The sequence below is a fragment of the Lynx canadensis genome, chromosome D3 (genome assembly GCF_007474595.2).
Source record: "Lynx canadensis isolate LIC74 chromosome D3, mLynCan4.pri.v2, whole genome shotgun sequence".
NCBI lineage: Eukaryota > Metazoa > Chordata > Mammalia > Carnivora > Felidae > Lynx > Lynx canadensis.
In genome coordinates, this window is record NC_044314.2 from 83,645,955 (window position 1) to 83,667,136 (window position 21,182).

Here is a 21,182-nt window from a genome sequence, read left to right on the forward strand (position 1 = left end):
CTGAGAACACCTAACTCTAGATCCTAAGCTAGAAAAGGACTCGGGGCAGAGTCAGGCACAGAAGGCGCACTCAGTAAACGGTAGTCGTTGCCATCAGTCGTTCTCTATTGAGAACCATTCTGAAGCCAGGCAGCATTGTCCAGAGCTGGCATTAAGTGTTCCGCTCGCCTGGGGAGTGAGTCGCACTAGAGTCCGTATTTAAATTAAGAGGAAAAATATAGACGACTGAGCGAATCAACCTTTCCCCAAATCTGACTCTAATTCTAACCCCAGGGAGTGCCTTCAATGCACAAACACTGCAAAATTTGCACTACCGTGATTCAGAATATCCGTTATACAATCTTGTTTCACCAGACTGAGGGTTCGGGGTTAGGAAATAGTGCACTTATCTGAGTACATGTGCCATACCAGTGTTGGGGAGAAAGAATTTTCTCTGCCCTTCAAGGTCCTTCTAGCTAAAGTAAGAATCAAATTGACGTGAGACAGATTAGCAGAAGAAAACCAAAGTTAACAGTGTGCATGTGAAGAATCCACACAGACATGGAAACTCCAAAGTAGGTGAGGCATCGTGAGGCTTCTATGAGCTCAGGAGAGGGGCAGGAATCTGAGGATTCAAAGGGGAGAAGGATCATTGTAAGGAAGGTGAAAGCAGCTATTTGGAAAACAAAGGCTGCCCTGTGATGCAAGCAAGTTTCTTAGGTAAAGAGGAATCTCGGTCAGTAGCTCTCTTCTCGGTTAATCGAAGGCAGTTGAGCAAAGGTAAAGAGATTTCCCCGAATCTGGTGGGTTTTGATTGCTTTTAACTCAAAATAACGTTCATACCAAAGGAGCTCATCTTGGGGCCTCAGACCCTACACCACGCATGATATATAGTGCTGAATCCTCTACGCATAGTAACTCACTCAGTCCTCACAGCAAAGAAGCAGGGACACACCAGATGCTGATGCTGAGGGGGTTCAAGCTACTTATCTAAAATCACTGGGCTAGTTGGTGACTGTGACATAATAAGAAATAGTTCCTGACGACGAGCTCCTAAAACTCTCGTGATTTCCTGAGTGATGGGATGCTAGGAGCATCTTTTGTAATATTTGGTCTCAGTCCCCTGTTCCAGGAGCTTCTAAGACCCTTTAAATCCTTACAGTGATGAGTGTCTTTTCGTATGCTAATGAGATTGAGGTGAGGGGGTGACTACCTAGCTTCAGGATGGAGGCTGCTCACCAGAAAGACCACCAACGCATGATCAGAAGTTTGGAACTTCCAGTCCCGACCTCATTCCAACCTCCAGGGAGGAGGAGTGCTAAAGACTGAGCTAACTGCAATGGCCAACGATTCCATCAATCATACCTACGTAATGGAATCTCCATAAAACCCCTAAACAGCAAGGTTCAGAGAGCTTATGGGTTGGTGACATACCCATTTGCCAGGAAGGTAGTACCCCCCAACTCCACACGGACAGAAGCTCTGCACTTAGATATCGCACCACCGGTACCTCTTGATGTGGCTCTTCACCCACATCCTTTATAATATCCTTTATAATAAACCAGTAAACATAAGTAAAGCGTTTCCCTGAGTTCTGTGAACCACTGTAGCAAACTATCAAACCCAAAGAGGTTATTTTTTTAATTTAATTTTTTAACGTTTATTTATTTTTGAGAGACAGAGAGAGAGCACGAGCAGGGTAAGGGCAGAGAAAAGGAGACAGAATCCGAAGTAGGCTCCAGGCTCTTGAGCTGTCAGCACAGAGCCCGACACAGGGCTCAAACCCAGGAACCGCGAGATCATGACCTGAGCCGAAGTCAGACACTTAACCGCCTGAGCCACCCAGGTGCCCCTAACCCAAAGAGGTTATTGTGGGAAACCCCAATTTATAGTCAGTTGATCAGAAGCACAGGTCACGACCTGGAATTTGCAATTGGTATCTGGATCGAAGGAAGGGGCAGTCTTGTGGGACTGAGCCCTTAACCTGTGGGGTCTGTCCTAATTAGTGTCAGAACTGAATTGCTGACACCTAGTTGGTGTCCACAGAGTTGGAGAATTGTCTGATGTAAAGGGAAAATCCACACATTTGGTGTCAGAAGTGTGAGTAGAGGGAACAAGTTTTCCCTTTTAGAGGCAGACACAGTATGTCTGACTGGTGATCACTCGGCAGGGGACAAGAGCAAGGCAAGTAAATGCCAAATCTCCCTAACCCCTAGGAAAGTTTGGAAACACTGCATTTAAATTTTTAAAACGTATCAGGGGGGGAAGGGTGATGGGACACCACTAATAATTTTTCTTTATGCCTGATTGTATTTGTTACGCTATTCCAACAAAAATAAATTCACTTTTGCAATTAAAACATGAAATTCTAAAGAACATCCAAAATATCAGATGAGCAAGTTGCAAAAGGCCATAATATCCCAAACTCTAAATAACCCATTCATTTGTAAACTGAATTCCTACAAATCAAATTCTGATCAGCAAGCTTGAAACCCTGCACAGCTTGACAACAGACACCCTCATCTCAAATATAAAAATGTTTTTAATGTTTATTTATTTTTGAGAGAGACAGAGTGCGAGCAAGGGAAGGGCAGAGAGAGTGGGAGACACAGAATCCAAAGCAGGATCCAGGCTCCCAGCTGTCAGCACAGAGCCCGACGTGGGGCTCGAACCCACGAACCACAAGATCAGAACCGCAAGATTATGACCTGAGCCGAAGTTGGACACTTAACCGACTGAGCCACCCAGGCACCCCTCAAATATAAAAATATTAAAACATAACTATGTAAAATATGTAGAGAACCGTAAGTTGAGTTGCCATTGACTAATCGACATACATTATGCATACAGTGCTTCATGAAATGAGACACGTATCAGTCTCAATTGTATGAAATCAAACTCAGAACCAGAGAGTAGAAAGGTGATTGTCAGGGACTCAGGGATGGGGGAAATGAGGAGATATGGGTCAAAGGATATAAAGTGTCAGAAAAATCAATTGCTTCTGAAGATGTAATGAACAGCATGGTGGTTATAGTTAATAATACTGTATTGTCTGCTTGAAATCTGCTAAGAGAGTAGATCTTAACTGTTCTCACCACACACACACACACACACACACACGAATGGTAACCATATGAGGTCATAGATGTGCTAATTAACTTGATTGTGGTAATCATGTCAAATGTATACACATGTTAAATCATCACATTGTACACATTAAGAAAAATCATGTTGTACAACCTAAATATATACAATTTTCACTTGTCAATCATACCTCAGTAAATCTGGAAAAAAATAAATAAAATTGCAAAATTTTTTAATTGAGGGCACCCAGGTGGCTCATTAAGTGAAGTATCTGACCTCGGCTCAGGTCATAATCTCGCGGTTCACAGGTTCAAGCCCCACGTTGGGCTCTATACCAACAGCTCAGAGACTGGAACCTGCTTCAGATTCTGTGTCTCCCTCTCTCTCTCTCTCTCTCTCTCTCTCTCTCTCTGACCCTACCCTGCTCACACTCTGTCTCTCTTTCTCTCAAAAATAAATTAAAAAATTTTTTTTAAATCTTTTTTTAATAAAAATAATAAAAAATAAATTTTTTTATTGTATGGTTTTCTTTTCATATTTCAGAGGCCACACTTCTTTTTAGGGTACACACATTCCCATAGGCCCTTGTGAGACTCATATGCGCCCAGCACTGGACCTCACGGTCCACTGGACCACTGGATAAAGCAGCTCTCATCCGGGCCACATAAACAGAAAGTTCTCTACGTCTTGCTGAATGGACCCTATGACTCACTTTTGTATTTCTCCACATCAGCCCTGCTAATGTGTCAAAGCCAATGCGGCAGGCGACATGGCAAGAGCTGACAGCGGAAGGCCAAGAAGACAAACAACGAATGGCTGCCCCCTGGAACGAAGAGGTTAATTACTGGCACCTAACTTATCTGAGGGAAGATGTCACACACCCAGATTACCAATTAACCTCACCTCTACGAAACCGCCATGGCCGCAATTAATAGAAAGTGACTGTCATCCTAATTACAAGGTCTATACAAGAGGCCAGTGTTAGGCATGGAGACTTCTTTTATAACCTCCTCCTGATGAGTTTCCTAAATTTTCTGGCATCTTTCCCCTAAGTTACACTCAGTTCCGCTTTCTCCTTAAAACCGTCCCTTGAAATAGTTGCTGCTGACTGCTGTCCTGTACGTTACTTTTATTGAGCATTTACTACATGCGAGGCACCATGTAAGCACTTCCTAAGCATGATCCCCCTCCTCCTGCCCACTTCACGCACTCATGGTCCCTGCCTGCTGCAACTTTTCACTTGTCAGCTTCCGAACTTGGTCTTAAGAAATTCAATGTTGCCACGTACCTGCAAAAAGGAGCCGTCTCTCTTGACCCCTACCGGCGGCCTAGCTCACAAGAGAGCAACGCGTAAATCAGACTGCCAATTGATTGGCTATTATTGAGAAGCAGAAGTGCTCAGGGGACACAAACTCATCTCTGCTACCAAGCACGTTTCTTCTGTTACAAACCTGTACAGGAAGCCATTGTGTCCACTGTTAAGTGTCCCCTTCACCGTCCCTTGCTCACCGAGGTGGTAACTTCTATAAACACCTGTGATTCTTTGCCAAGACTTTCTCCGGTTCCCAAAACAGGTCAATCCATCGTGGAGGCTGAAGTGTCACCGAGACAATGCCCCCAGGAGAAGCTTCAACTGATGACTGGTGTGAGTTGAGGAATAAGTGTTTCCTCACGCACACAACTTTGTGCACCATGAGCAGCTTGGAAGCATGTGCGTCAGTCTCCCAGGGCCCTGAGCGAGAGGGAGCCCAGCTGGCCCTCAGCGAAACCCCACAGCTGACCGCCCTCCTCTGGCTCACTTCTCTCCCCAGCTAGCACTTTAGAACCATGTGCCAAACGGAATCCTTGTACTCAAACCCGTGTCTCTGGTCTGCAGCTGGGGGGGACCCAGCTGAACAAAGACGTTATAGGCTGTCGTGCAATCACAGAGTCAGTTGGGCGGTCATAATACTGAGCCCCTCCATCCTAGGAATTGATCTGATGCACAGGCAGGTTCTCTTGCTTGTAGGTCTAGCAACTCTCTTTTCTGAACAGGTCTAGACACACACACTGACCAGTCTGGCCTCCTTGGACCCGCTTCTACAGATGCTCAGTCGACTCCGTCTCTGTGCAGAGGACAACCCAGTTGATCAGACTTGTGTGCTTTTTTTTTTTTTTTTTAATTTTTTTTTTTCAACGTTTATTTATTTTTGGGACAGAGAGAGACAGAGCATGAACGGGGGAGGGGCAGAGAGAGAGGGAGACACAGAATCGGAAACAGGCTCCAGGCTCTGAGCCATCAGCCCAGAGTCTGACGCGGGGCTCAAACTCACGGACCGCGAGATCGTGACCTGGCTGAAGTCGGACGCTTAACCGACTGCGCCACCCAGGCGCCCCCAGACTTGTGTGCTTTTAATCACAATTTCCATCCAGGTGCCTTCCTGACATGGGTGGGAGGGAGTCCCCGGGCTCCTCCAATTCATCAATCACACAGGCTCCCAACCAGGCTTGGGCAAGGGGACCGTTTGTTTTTTCTTTTCTTTCAATAGGTTTCTAGTTACGCAAGTAACACATTAAAAAATTCTGTTTTATATAAGAATTGAAACATGACAGATAAGGCTAATGTCCCTGTTGAACACCACCTTTCCCTAAGAATCCAAGTCCCTGTCTCCTCCTCGCCCCACAGAAGTTACCTCTGTGGTACAGTTCCGGGCTTTTTCCTACGAATTTACACACAGACTAAGTCACAGAAAAGGTTTGGGTAGGGGGAGGTTAACATAAATGGCATCCTATTGTACACATGCTACATCAGCAACGAAGAATAGAAAAAGGAAGTTTAAAATGCAATATCATCCTCACGGTTTGTGGGTTCCAGCCCCACATCCGGCTCTGTGCTCACAGCTCAGAGCCTGGAACCTGCTTCGGATTCCATTGGGGCACCTGGCTGACTCAGGCAGTAGAGCACATGACTCTTGATCTCAGGGTCGTGAGTTCAAGCCCCGTGTTGCGTGCAGGGCTTACTTACATAAATAAACAATAAAGTGCAATATCATTTACCATAGAATCAAAAAATATTTTAAACCTGGTAACAAACTTAACAAAAGATGAGGAAGATTTCTACATTGAGAACTACAGATACTGCAGACAGAAATTAAAGAATATTCACATAAATAGAGAAATGTCCCATGTCAATAGACCCTTAAGATTTTAGTTCTCCCCAAAATGATCTATGGATTCAGCGGAATCCCAATCAAAATCTACTAGGCCTTTTAAATTGAAATTTACTAGCTGATTCTAAAATTTATATGGAAATGCAAAGAACCTAGTAAAAATCAAGCAATATAGAAGAAAGACAAGGAGGAAGGAAAAGCTCACACCACCAGATTTCAAGTCTTATTTAAAGCTTTAATTATTGGGGCGCCTGGGTGGCGCAGTCGGTTAAGCGTCCGACTTCAGCCAGGTCACGATCTCGCGGTCCGTGAGTTCGAGCCCCGCGTCGGGCTCTGGGCTGATGGCTCGGAGCCTGGAGCCTGTTTCCGATTCTGTGTCTCCCTCTCTCTCTGCCCCTCCCCTGTTCATGCTCTGTCTCTCTCTGTCCCAAAAATAAATAAAAATGTTGAAAAAAAAAAATTAAAAAAAAAATAAAGCTTTAATTATTAAGGTTTTGCGGTGTTGGCACATGATGGACAAATAGACCCATGCACAAAATAAAGTTCTGAAGCAGAACCACACGTAAACAGTCATCTGAGTTACAATAAAGGCATTGTTATTGTCCAAAAGGATCATTTGAATAGATGGTCCTAGATCAATTGCATATCCATATGGGGGGAAAAAAAAAAAACCTTGATTCCCTACCTCACACCATACACAAAACTTAATCTAAAAAGAACACAGACATACTTAACATATTCTTCATCTTGCTTTTCTCACTCAGCGATACGTTCAGAGAATCTACCATTTTCTGTACATCATCACCCTGCTTAATTTTTTTTAATGGCTACAAGTAGCCCATGCCAGGATGTACCATGGTTTATCGAGCTATTCCTCTCACACAGGTGTATGTACGTTCTCCAGTAGTGTCCGAGAAGTGGGATTTCTAGGTCGTTTCCTTCAGATCAGTTAGTATCTCCATTATATGTGGTTTCTCCAAGTTCACCCTCAGTTAACATTAGTGTTTTGTGGTTGCCCCATGGAAGGTAGAATCAATACCCTACCCAGGGCTGGTTTGGAGTCAAGATTGATGAGGCCACACATGCACCAAGAGAGTACATAAAGATTTGTTACTCATATCATGAAATTTTTCTGGGGAGATTAAGGCAGGCACTCAAGCTGGTCTGGAACATCTTGACCAAAGAGAGGAATGAGGCTCTCATATTATTGTGGTTAGGGAATAGAGCTGGGTGAAGGTTCCCACATATGTGGCGCCACAGGAGACAGCACGTGGGATTCCTTACTGGCTTGCCCAGGTATGAAGCAAAGGGAAAAGGGAAAGGGAGACAGTTTGAGAGCTGTTGGTAGTCAAACATCAAAATGAAATCACACCTTATTATAATTGGTTTATGTCAGCTTGGGTCAGTCAGTACCTTGCTACATGAACCATATACCCTCTAGATCTATGAATAGTCGCTATTCAATTTATCACAGACTCTGGGTTTAGCTGAGCATGTCAAGTTTGGCTAGGTTATGCTCCTGACTCAGTTTCCCTCCCCATCTGAAAAATTATTAAAGAAAACCACCAAGTGCATATATATCTAAGCTGCTCACTAGTCCTTAATTGAACACTTACTATATGCTATGTACTATTCTAAGAGCTTCTGCATTGATTAGCCCTTTGCCATATAACAATCTATGAAGTGACAATTGTTATCCCTATTTCATAGGTGAGGAAATTGAAGCACAGAGAGGTGAAGTGATTTGACAAGATTGCATAGCCGACAGGTGGCAGAAATGGGACTCAAGGCCAGGCTGTCCAGATCCAGAACCCAAGCTCTTAATCATTATGCTAGGCTGTGGACTCCTTTAAGACAGTGACAAATGCACGGTCCCACTATCCTGTACAACTCCAGGATCAAACAGAACACAATGTGAGTGACACCTTCTAGAGCTATGGAACAAGATGGGTCTTATGTGTACCTAACGCAGTGCCTGGCATATAGTAAGTGCTCAATAAACATTGGTGAGTTGACTAATGTACTTACATATAATAATAACAATACAGCATTATATTATCCATGAGGATACAAAAATCAATACAATAAAATCAACTGAAGAGCTCCAGCTCACACACTGGGCATTATTTCAATGTCCCATATTAATAGCAGCACAGGAGAAACCTCTCTATACCCATGAGATTGAGACTCCAGGAGGGTAGGAACTGAGTCAGTTTGCTCCTGTTGGACCCCAGTAGCCCGGCACAGGAACTGGAATAGAGTATTCACTCCAAAAGCACTTGTCAAAAAATATATGGGTATTTGGACAGAAGATACCTGATGAATAAATGGATACATGCATGTGTGCACGGAGGAAAGGATATTTGGGTGGACGTTTGGATAGATAGTAAGATACATGGATGGATGAGTGACCATATGAGTGGATAGATGAATAATGATCAAATAGAAGGACAGGTGGGGGAATCGATGGGTAGAATAAGTAGTTAAAATCATGCACTTTTTTGGGGTTTTTTTAAGATTTTATTTTTAAGTAATCTCTACACCCAACATGGGACTTGAACTCACAACCCTGAGATCAAGAGTCGCACGCTCTACTGACTGAGCCAGCCAAGTGCCCCTGTCATGGTCTGTTTATAGTTAGACTGCCTGGGTTCAAATCCCAGCTCTCTCATTTATTCCAGGAATAGAAATGGAATTAAAAGGATGACAAAGTAACCCAAAACAAGACCCTGAGGAGGCACAAGAGGGTAATTTGTGAATGAAATATTTATGGAACACCAGAGTCAAACACCTTCCTTGTACAAATGGGAGCACTGGAATTCACAGAGGCAAAATCACTCGTCGAAGGTGACACAATTGATTAGTGGTAGTACCAGGAAAAAAAAGTCCAGGTTTTCTGACCCTCTTTTATTCATTCAACAAACATCTATTTAGCACTTCCAATTTTCCAGGCAGTATACTAGGTGCTAGAAATCCAGCACTGGGCAAGACAGACACAGGACCTACCCTCAGAACACCGAAAATCTAATTAGAAATGATACTGTTATATGGGGAAGCTCCAGGAGTTAGGAGAACATATAACAGTGAAAAGTAATCTAGCCTGGTGATCAGGGAAGGCATTAAAGTTAAAACCTAAAGACAACTGAAAAGATGGATTGGAGACATTTAAGCAAAACGATGTATGAAACAGCTCTATGACCCTCAGCAAACTGCCTAATCGGCCTGGGCCTCTTTTTCCTCTTCTTTAATTTTTTAATTTTTTTTTTTTTTTTTTTTTTTTTTTGGGACAGAGAGAGACAGAGCATGAACGGGGGAGGGGCAGAGAGAGAGGGAGACACAGAATCGGAAGCAGGCTCCAGGCTCTGAGCCATCAGCCCAGAGCCCGACGCGGGGCTCGAACTCACGGACCGCGAGATCGTGACCTGGCTGAAGTCGGACGCTTAACCGACTGCGCCACCCAGGCGCCCCTCCTCTTCTTTAAATGTAGATAATAACTGCCAAAATAGATGGTGCTCAATAAATGTGTGTTCTCCTTTTCTGCCCCAGGAGGGTGTCCTTCTAATCTAACTGCCATCCCAGGAGGGAAAAAGAGTTGGGTGTTATGTATAGTCTAAAAACACCACGTTCGTTTATCCATTCTATAACATTTATTCAACCCTGGCTATCTGCCAAAAGCTTTTGTAGACATGAATGTATAATCGCTACTCATCAATTCTAAGAGGATGTATCAGTCAGCTTAAGCTAGGGTATGCTGCAGTTACAAGCACTTCAAAATCCCAGTGTCTTAACACAACAAAAGTTTACTCTTCTGTCACAGTCTGCCGCGGGTCCAGGTAATTCAGGAATCCAGGCTGAAATGATACTCTGATCTCACATTTTGATCATGAGGCCCTCACATTCCACACGGCATAGAGAGACCCAGTGAGAACTCACAGCCTTTCCTATGCTTAGACCAGGAAGTGACCACACCCCTGTGCTCAGAGCTCATTGGCCAGCACTGATCACATGGCTCCACTTCACCACAAGGGGGCTAGGAAGGCGGCAGAGCATATGGAATGTCTGATGAGCATTACTATCTCTGCCACAGCGGAGACACATACGAATAAGCTCACAAATAAGCATATAGTTACAATTGCAGCATGTTCCAGGAAGGGTCTGGTTGCAGATGGCCTGGCCAAGGCTCCTAAATTAAGACTTCAGATGGGGCGCCTGGGTGACTCAGTCGGTTAAGCGTCCGACTTCAGCTCAGGTCATGATCTCGCGGTCGGTGAGTTCGAGCCCCGCGTCGGGCTCTGTGCTGACCGTTCAGAGCCTGGAGCCTGTTTCGGATTCTGTGTCTCCCTCTCTCTCTGACCCTCCCCCATTCATGCTCTGTCTCTCTCTGTCTCAAAAATAAATAAAAGTTAAAAAAAATTTTTTTTTTTTAAAGACTTCAAAATGCAGCCGGCCACACACATAAAACCACAGGTAAAAAGAAATAAATGATGGTCTATCATAGTCCTGAATTCTCAAGACGAGGTTAGGAGTCTTGCCGAGTTGTCCATCCCTGCATTCTGGCAATGATTTCATTTCTAAGCACAAGCCACCAAAAACAATGCAGAGCACAGAAATTCAGCCCCACAATCCCCACAGCACCTGTAAAAACAGCCTGAGTGGCACAGTGCCCAGAATGTATTTACTGGATCCCGTTTGGAGGCTGAAAAGTTCAGCACATCACAGCCTGTGCCTAACTGGTACCAGGCTTCAGCTCATACACAATAAACTCGCCCAGAGGTCTCTAACTCAAATGCCCACAGGGACCACTAAATGAGAGGAGGTGGTCTCAGGGGACAAACAAGGAGACGGTGCCCAGTGAAAGGGACAATTGCCCCTCGACACCACCTGCGTATGGCTACTGGGGCTTATTTTTACATTTCTAAGAGACATTGGAAATCTGGATTTTTGTGTGTGCGATCTTAGTTTGTTTTTGTTTTTTTTTAATGTGGGAATTAAATAAAATTAATTTTTTGATGTTTTATTTCTGTGCTTTTGAGAGAGAGCATGCAAGTGGGGGAGGGACAGAGAGAGAGAGAGAGAGAGAGAGAGGGAGGGAGAGAATCGAAGCAGGCTCCAGGCTCCAAGCTGTCAGCGCAGAGCCCAGGGCGGGGCTCGAACTCACGAACTGTGAAATCATGACCTGAGCTGATGCTTAACCGACAGAACCACCCAGGCACCCCTAAATTTAATTAATTATTAAAAACCCTCTTTAGTTTGAACGAAATGTATCTGCCATCCAGATTCGTGCTGGACCCCAGTTGTCTGTTAAAGCTCCAAACAGTGCAGAGGGGCCTTAGACAAATCTGAGTCTCCCCAGCTGACGTAGCCAGAAAAAGAGAAAAGCCGATGTCAACAGGGAATGGTTATGTACATACAGGTGCTGGATGAAATATTATGTACCCATTAAAAATATTCATAAGACAGAAGGACTGGGAGACATGCCCAAGGAGAAAATTCTAACTGAAAAGAAGAGAACACCCAAGAGTTACGCACAATATAAACAACCCACATATTGAAATTACGTATCAAAAAAAAACCTGAAAGGGAATGCATCAAAATGTTCACAGTGCTCCTTGGGTGATAGGGATATAGATAGTTTCCATTTGTTTGTTTTAATTGTTTAATGAATATGTCCTCTTCATAACAAGGGCAAAACTGCAGATTAAAAAAATTAAATATTGGGGAGCCTGGATGGCTCAGTCAGTTAAGCATCTGACTCGATTTGGGCTCAGGTCATGATCTCACGGTTTGTGGGTTCGAGCTCCACATCGGGCTCTGTGCTGACAGTGTGGAGCCTGCTTGGGATTCTCTCTCTTTCCTTCTCTCTCTGCCCCTCCCCTGCTTGCACTCCCTCTCAAAATAAATAAGCAAACATTAAAAAAAATTTTTTTTTTCAGTAAACATTTGTTGGGGTGTGCTTCAAGGAATTTTAGACCTGAAAAAAATACTAGTGGTCATCTCCCCCAGAAGCTTCTTGCTCAGCACAAGAGGACACTGAAGCCCAGGGAAGCTGAGTAACTTTCCCAAGGTCACACAGCTGGTAAGCAACAAGGCTGGGGTCGAAGCCAGGTGTCTTGAATGTCAGTTCAGTTTCAAGCACCATAGGCTACCGACCCAGGCATCATATAGATGGGAGGAATACTACACAGAAAGGAAAAGAAAAAGGAAAGAAAGGGAGAAGAAACGGGAGGGAGAGAAGGAGGGAGGGAGGAAAAATCTTAAAACTCGTCCCAAGCTTTGTATAGGTGGGTTTTTTCTCCCCCAACCATTTTATCTGTGGATCTGCTCATTTCCATAAAAGCTGATAATCTTAATTTTGTCAAGACTCTGCAGAACATTTCCTCTTGTTCATGCTCCCCGAGGTAAGAAAACTTGCAGGAAGGAACCGAAGAACAATTTTTACACTTCTAATTTAATTACTACTGTTCTCCTCTATTAGGGTGCTCATCAAGAACTTGGATTTGAATGTTCCTCCTCAAAACCAGTGTGTAATGCGGTGGACACAGAATTAAGAAAAAATTAATTTTAAATGTCAGAATTGCTGTGGGAGAACATGCTTCTATAACTTATCTTCCGAATCCATTAGTGCTTTGGCAGTGTAGGAATTTAATATTTTAGTCACATCTTACATCTGGTGAACCAATCCACACGCATTTGCTAATAAAAAGGTTGTCTTGGCTAAACTATATCAAAATCCACAGCAGCTAACTTCCCCCACTGCCCTCAATACAAAATACAAAAATGATGTTGGCCAAGTCCTTGGTTACAAGTGGTCTTGTTGAGGGGGCTGGACTATTTTCATAAAATCATAGAATGTTAGAGCAGGGCTTGAGGGGGCGCCCGGGGGGGCTCAGTCGGTTGAGCGTCCAATTTTGGCTCAGGTCATGATCTCGCGGTTCGTGGGTTCAAGCCCCGTGTCGGGCTCTGTGATGACAGCTCGGAGCCTGGAGCCTGCTTCGGATTCCGTGTCTCCCCCTCTCTCTGCCCCTCCCCCACTCGCGTTCTGTCTCCCTGTCTCTCTCTCAAATATAAAGAATTTTAAAAAATTAAAAAAATTTTAAAAAAGAAGGGCTTGGGAGATGGAAGAGATGCGTGGGGCGGGCAGGGGAGACAGAAAGAGACCAAGAGATAAAGAGAGAGAACTTAATGTTAAGCCTGGAGAAAAATGGAGAGATGAGCAGAGAGAAACAGAGACAAAAGACTGAGACCCGGACGGCAAAGAGACAGATAGAAAGACAAAGAGATAATGATAATAATAATGGTAATAATGACGATGATGATGATGGAGACTGAGAGGAAGACAGAGGCAGAGACAGATAGGAAGACAAACTAGCAGAGATAGAGTGAGGGACAGAGAGGGAGAGAGGCACAGAGGTAGGGAGAAAGAGAGAGGGAGTGACGGACAAATGCTAGTCTTTCTGCAGCTTTAATGCCCACATCATCATCGTTGTAACAAACCACAGACAACCCGTGACCTGGGTTCAGGGTGCCCACCTGGGTTCAGGGTGCCCACCCACCAGGGTGCCCAATTATCAAGGTCAGGGGCAAGGTCAAAATAAAGTGGGTTTTTGGAATCCCAGACAAGACAGAAAGAGAATGACCAGCACAACTGTCTGGCCGAAAGGCTGGACTCTCAGATTCTGAGCCTTGGACGTGGCACCAGAGTCTTGTGATGCACTCTAGGCATGTCTGACCCCAAAGCATCCATTTTCTGCCTCCTGCCCAGACAGTCCTAACAGGGAGTGAGAGATTCCACACAGCTCTGAAGCACTTCCTATAATCAGGGCTAATGGCTGCAGACCAGGAAAACACCAAGCTCAGGGTGACTTTCAAAATCCATGCACTCTCTCTCTCTCTCTCTTTCTGCCGCGATCTGAAAACATCAGACGTGGTCACCAGCTCAAACCAAAGCTTTGTTTGCCCTCCAGACTCTGCTAGCCCTCAACCTCAGGATTCAGCCTAGATTTGCCCCATCTGCTGACATTTAGAGAACAAAAATGATGTAGTGATAATATCAATGAGTATTTTTTGACCACTTCTCGTATGACAGGCACTGAGCAAAACTTTCCAAGAATTGTATCATTTCATGCTCATCACAGAACCCTCTCCCTTTTAGAAACAGCATTTTAGGTAAGAAAACTGAGACTCAGAATTTAGGTGTCTTGTCTGAGAGCAAACAGCTAATGCGTTGGGGAGACAAGATTTGAAACTGTGACCCACGTCTTAACCACAATGCCTCTCTTCCAAGTGTCCCCTATGAAGGTTCATTTAGTTAGAGACTGCAGTCCCAGGTGGGCAGGAAAATGGTTTCTGATATCCACCATACCCCTTCTCTCCACGGATTTTGCACGCGCTGTTCCCTCTACCTGAAATGCTTTTCCTTTCCCCTCTTCCCTCTCTCCCAGGGCTTTTACGACTGCTCACTTTTTAGATCTCAGTTCAGTCAACTTTCTTCAGGGAAGCCTTCACTGATTCCCTTGACCAGATCAAATTCCCCTTTATGATCTCTCATGGTGCAACATACCTTTCCTGGGTTTACTTACAACACTTGCCATCTTACACATAATCGTGTGATTCTTTGATTAATCACAGATCAGCCTCTGGTTTTGCTCATCCCTCTATCCATCACGGTGTGGGCCCCTAGCCCATTGTAGGTGCTTTCTGTATATATGTTTAATTAATTAACTGACTGATTAATGATTAAGTGAATGAAATAACTAGAAATATATGCCAAACTCAAGAACAGAAATATGAACATGGGTAAATTCCCTAAGAAATAGCTAAGGCAGTTGAAAATAGTTGTGTCTAGGAATGGACCAGGACAGGAACAGGAAACTAATATTTTGATATAAATGTTATAATCTTTTTAAATGCGTACTTTCATTACTTTGATAGACTAATTTTTTAACTGAGACTGTGAAAAACTGAAATTAACTACTTTACCAGATTTTTTTTAATATAAAAAGATGAAAGGGCGGAAGGAGGGGGTTTTCCAAACGGAAAGAGAATGGGGAGATGGAGGTGTGTCAGCGAGGAGGCATCCTGGAGAACAAGTCATGAAGTGCAAAGGATCTGGGTGCCCATGTCTGCGTCTGAGAAAAGTAACCCGTGAGATACTTTGTTCTGAACAGCCAGCCCTGCAGCCACTGGCCACACCTGATTGGATGCAGAATCAGTGCCCAAGCTAATGGCAACCAATCACAACATGAGAAGGAGACCATGAATGAAATTCTATCCAATAGAAGTGCTGCACATCTGGGGCGCATGCAGTGACTCAGTGGATTGAGCATCAGACTTTTTTTTTTTTTTACAAGTTCTTTTTTTTTTTTTTAGACTGCTTTGTTGGAACTTTTTTTTTTTTTACATTTATTTATTTTGAGAGACAGAGAGAGACAGAGCACAAGTGGGGGAGGGGCAGAGAGAGAAGGAGACACAGAATCAGAAGCAGGTTCCAGGCTCTGAGCTGTCAGCACAGAGCCTGATGGGGGGCTCAAGCTCACAAGCCGTGAGATCATGACCTGAGCTGAAGTCGGACATTCAACCTGAACCACCCAGGCACCCCAAGCATCAGACTCTTGATTTTGGCTTGGGGCATGATGCCAGGGTTGTTGGACCTAGCCCCACATGGAGCCTGTTTAGGATTCTCTCTCTCTCTCTCTCTCTCTCTCTCTCTCTCTCTCTCTCTCCCCCCTTCTCCCCCTATTGTACTCTCCATCTCTCTCTGATAGATAGATAGATAGATAGATAGATAAAAACAAGTACTGCACGGTTCATGATGGCAAATCCACCAATCAGATCCTCTCTTGGAAAGTATAAATGGCAGAGGAGGCGTTGGTTCTGACATACAGACACATAGTGGAATTGAAGGAGGCCCTCTATGAAATTGTGTACAAAACAAATTTCCCGGGCTCTATAGCTTTGATCAGATTATCAAGGGAAACTGTGATGAGCAAAGGTTAAGGACTAGTAGATAAAGCAGGTAATTTTTTCTCTTAATTTTTGGAAGATTTCATGTAAAAATTATTTAGATTTCCATCTTCTGTTCCAAAAAATATGGTAACACTGAGCCTGTAATTTCTCATGGTAATGATTGCCCAGAGCTGAGTTGCAGGCGCTCCCTGTGGACAGGGCACGTGTTCTCCAACTCATCCTATCCCCACCATTCTTGTATTTTCCTGGTTCACTGGTTGACATGTGATGCCTGGACCATGTAAACCGTTGAGTTTACAACTCTTAGCTATCAACAAGTGAGTAGTTCAGACAGACATGTGAGTGGCTGATACATTTGCCTTTTGTTTTTGTTTTTGTTTTTTTACCTAAGAGTTTAACCCATTAAGATCTCTAATGATGGAGAAAACAAAAGGATCTCTAATGATGGAATTCATAGGACAAATAATTTTGAATCCCTCTCAGGTCATGTTTACACTCCCTACTATCTCTCCCATTCAGGATGGACCAAAAGAACAGAAATCCAATTCCAGGCATTGTACCTCTAAAAGACTTCTAATCTTCTGTAGACCTTCCTAGAGTTCTCTGCATTCTATTTGTTTGATTGGTTGGTTGGTTTGGTTGGTTTTTGTTTGATTTGGGGTTGTATTGTTTTGCTTTTGTTTTTGGATACGGGAAGGTTATTTCTGGTTGGGTTTTTTTGTTGTTTTGAGGGGGGTTGGTGATTTGAGGGGCTTTTTTGTTATGTTTTGTTTTCTTACAGTTTTGCCTCTTAAAAGAATCTTGGCCCCTAACAAAATAGGGAATCAGCACCTCCCTCTGATTGACACATACTATTGAAAGCTTCTGTTTTCCTTCCTGACTCTGAGGTAACAATCATAGACAGGCACTATCGCTGGGGTCACGCTGAGAAAAACCCTGTTACCTTTGCATAACAAAATGCTGCGCAGTATGAAATGGACTCATGCTGGGCCGATTTTCCTAGACAAACTGACTTTGAATTGAGCGGTGGCGGTGAGAGAAACAAAGGCATCCGATGTCAGAGTCTGTGATGTTCTTTATACCACAAGCTTGAGAACAGTGACTTGCTCTGTAACTCAGAGGGGGAGAGAGATTACTTGCCTGAGGCTGGTGTCTCAGAGACTCAATCTACTTGAGTCAATTACATTTGATTCAGTACTTCCTGAGCATCATTATGTGAAATGCACCACATCTGACATGTGGGGATGCAAAGAGGAGGAAGACAGAGCCACGGCTCTCAAGGAACTTGAAATCTACTCGGGGAGATCAGACAAAACCACAAAGAATGATAACAAATATGGTTTCTGACTAAGTAAGGACATCTGATCCTTCCACGCCAACAATTTATTTCCCACTTTTTTTTTTTTTTTTCTTTTTGGAAGCCACCATGCTCCCAATGTCAACCTTTTAGGTCCAGGTGGGCCAGCCCCCATTGTCCAAGTTCCAAGTATCTGAACCTCTGGATCCAGCCGTACCTGTAATCCTCCCTTAGTCTTTTCCAAGTCTTGAAACTATAAAGTCATTTACTTATTTATTTATTTATTTATTTAGTCTAAGCTGGTTTAGGTTATCTCTTTTCACTGAAAGAGTCCTGACTAATAAAAATATATACAAATGCTCTTACTTATATTACCTCCTTTCATCTTCAAAACAATCCTATAAGATTTATAAGAGAGAAGGAGCTCTGGCAGGGCCCTGAAGAAGGTAAGACGAGTGTGAACACCATGAGTTTTACTATGGAATATAACCAGGCTTTCCTAAACAATATTCTCCCCTCCACCCAACTGTCTGGAGATCTGAGCCTCAGGTTATTAAGAACTCCGACTACAATCAATTAAAAGAAAAAAAAAAAAAAAGTGTGACCCTGGAGGCAGGAAGACCAATGAGGGAGGAGGATGATAAAATCTGTCCAGGCAAAAAGGCCTAGCGCAGTGCCTCTCAAACCTTAACATGTATATAGATCAACTGGGGATCTCATCGAAATCCAGAGTCTAATTCAGTAGGTCTGGAGTGGGGGTTGAGATTCAGCGTTTCTAACCGTCTCCCAAGCGGTGCTGACGCTGCTGGGGTCCAGGGCCACACTCTGAGTAGCCAGGGCTTGACTGAACATGTTTTATTTGACTCCTACAGTATTTTAAAAACGAAAATTGTTTTACTACACTAGTTTCCCTATTTTTCTGTATGTTCCAAACTTTTCATTATAAAAAGTGTTTTTAAGTTTTAAGTTTAATTGCCAAAACCTATAGGTGATTTTACATAAATGTCTCGCTTTCTGGCTTCCCGAGAATTTGGGGGTTCTGGCCACACCGCGCGCACAATCCTGCCTACAGCAACCTTGAGTCTCCCCGGTGGGGCTCCAGGCGGCCCCGCGGGCCATCCGCTCGGCTCAGCACCGCACAGCGATCGGCAACCCCTGGGACCGCGGGTTAGGCGCACATCCAACACCCTGGGGCTACCCTGGCGAGGTGTTAACCCGCTGCCAGCCTGGGGAAGAGGGAAAGAGGGACACTGCCGCGGTCGGTGCCAGGCCGCTGCGCCCCGAGGGACCGCTCGCACCCGGCGACCACCTGTTTTCCGCGCGCGGATGCAGCCACTCGCAGGGACCCGCCCCCCAAAACCCAGGGGATCCGCGGGTCCGGTGCCTTCGCCTCGCCGTCCAATTCCGTCGTCGCCCCACCCCCAGTTCTAGCGCATCCTCCAGCTCCAGCAGTCCCATTCCCGCGGACGGCGTCCTGCGTCCCCTCCCCGCCCCAGGTGGCTCCCCCACGACCCCCTACCCGGCGCAGGCTGCCGCTCCGAGAGGCCAGACCCGCGGCGGCCGGCCCCCTTCCCTTCCCCGCAGCTCCGGCCCTGCCCACCTTACCCGCCCGCAGCGATGGTGGGCCGGCTGTCCGTCCTCCTCTGCCTCCAGCGGTGTCGCCTCTGCGACCGCCGCCACCGCAGCGGCAAAGCCACCTGCGCGTGACCCTCGATCACCAAGTCCCCCCCCCACACACACACACCACGCACACATACACACACATGCGCGCGCGCGCGCGCTCTGCCCTTAGATGTGGGAGCAGTGGCCCCGGGGGGAGTCATAAAGGGTTCACGAGCCAAGCCTAAGGCTCAGGAAGACCACCACCCCCTCTGCCTCCTCCGCCCAGAAAAGTTAGTTGTCTCTGCAGGTGGGTGGCTCAGCGGGCAGAACCCATTCGCACGTTCCTCCAGCCCCATTCAGACAGTCATTCACTCCCTTTGCTGCTCCCCAACAGACAGGGACGTGTGCTTGCACACAGGAACCCTCTGCCCTCTCCTAAGGGTCCTCAAAGGAAAATCGAAGGGCGTGGGGTCGGGCCCGCGGAGCCCGCCTTCATCTCTAGTCTCTGAAGGAACATCCGTGACTTAAACGGGGCTGAAAATGGACTTTCCACCAGGTTTTTTAACCCCTTTGTGACCCAAATGAAGTAAGAGTCGTAACTGGAAGCATCACAGGAAATGTTTCAGGTAAAGTCCTTAGAGAGAGTCTGGCACGTAGTAGGCACTCAACAGCGTTAGTGGTTATTCCTGTCGGCTGGAGTTGGGCAGGACGGCCTGTCACCAAAGCCGAAAGGGAACAACACATCTTTCCAGCATGGAAACCATCTCATTCTCTTCCTCTTTAAGGCAAGTGATGCAAAAACCAGAGGACTGGGGCCAAGTCTGCCCTGCAGAATCTGTTCTGTGTGGTTTAGCTGGTGTTTTAGAAACATGTGAATCAATTGCCAAAACTTAAAAACCGGAAGATCACATAAACAAGGGGATTTTCAGTCGTTCTTTGAAAAGATAGAAAGTTTGGGCCAAACCGAGCCTACTTTTCCGGAAGCAGGAGCTCACAAGCAGGGGGCTCTTTAAAGAGGGGTTGCCTCTGATTAGTCCGCTAGGCTCCCTCGCTCCTTTAAAAGATCTTCTTGGCCCCTGCAGACCTTTTGAGGTTGGCCTAAGGCCTAATGCTGAATTTTGTCCAGTTTCCCCAAGAAGTAGCTTTCATTATCCCCATTTTACAGAAAAGGAAACGGAGGCTCAGAAAGGTCAAGTAAATTGCCCAAGGTCACACAGTTAATATACAGCAAAAGTGAAGTTGGAACCCAGTCTTTATGCCCTGAGCGCCTTAGCATGGCAAGGGGTTTACACCAAGCCATCCTTTTGAAAGGAGCATTTTTATTAATAGCACACTTTGAATGCCAATTTGTTGGGATTGGTGAGCAAGAACTTAAATTTTTAGCTTCATCTAAATTGGCAGTGCTCTCTCCCACACTGTCTCCACCTCCTTATTTTTCTCATTTAAGCGCTCTGAAAAATTCTAAAGGTTTAACTAAAATCGAAAATGTTTCTTATTTCATCCATCTCCAGTTACTGGCAAACGTAGGTGTTCTTTCCTTTCCATTTCTTTCTTTTTTTTTTTTTTTTTTTTGGTAGCTTCCTTATTTATATTTTACTCTTTGTAGTTTGTAAATTCCCTCTTACCAGCTGCTTGCAAAATCAAAATGTCTTTACTGTTAAGTTTCTGATTAGGGTTGTACCGTCTTGTAACCCAATAAACACACATATGAGGAAAAAATGTGTGCACATACACACCTACATCCACACACACCCAGGGCGCCTGGGTGGCTCAGTCGGTTAAGCATCCGACTTCGGCTCAGGTCATGATCTCGTGGTTCGTGAGTTTGAGACCCACATCGGGCTCTGTGCTGACAGCTCGGAGCCTGGAGCCTGCTTCTGTGTCTCCCTCTCCTTCTCGCTCTCTGTCTCTCTAAAATAAATAAACATTAAAAAAAAAAAAAACACCTTATACACACCCCCACTTGGAATAGATTCTTGGTGTCTCTCCAGGTCTCAGTGTCCCAAAATGTTTCCATAGATCTTCAACCCAAATGCCAGAATCACTGACGGCATCCTTGTTGTGAAGTTTTAGAACACCTTGGTTGCAACCATTAGCCATAAATA

General features: G+C 44.9%; 1 protein-coding gene across 1 annotated transcript in view; it reads right to left on the reverse strand.

The window, feature by feature from the left end:
• The window catches only part of RPH3A (rabphilin 3A), a 275,493-nt gene extending 256,347 nt beyond the window's left edge, over nt 1–19,146 (reverse strand). Inside the window, exon 1 of the mRNA XM_030335989.1 lies at nt 19,081–19,146. The gene's annotated coding sequence lies outside the window, so the exon portion shown is untranslated. The remainder of the gene's footprint in view (nt 1–19,080) is intronic.
• Nucleotides 19,147–21,182: the final 2,036 nt, after the last annotated feature.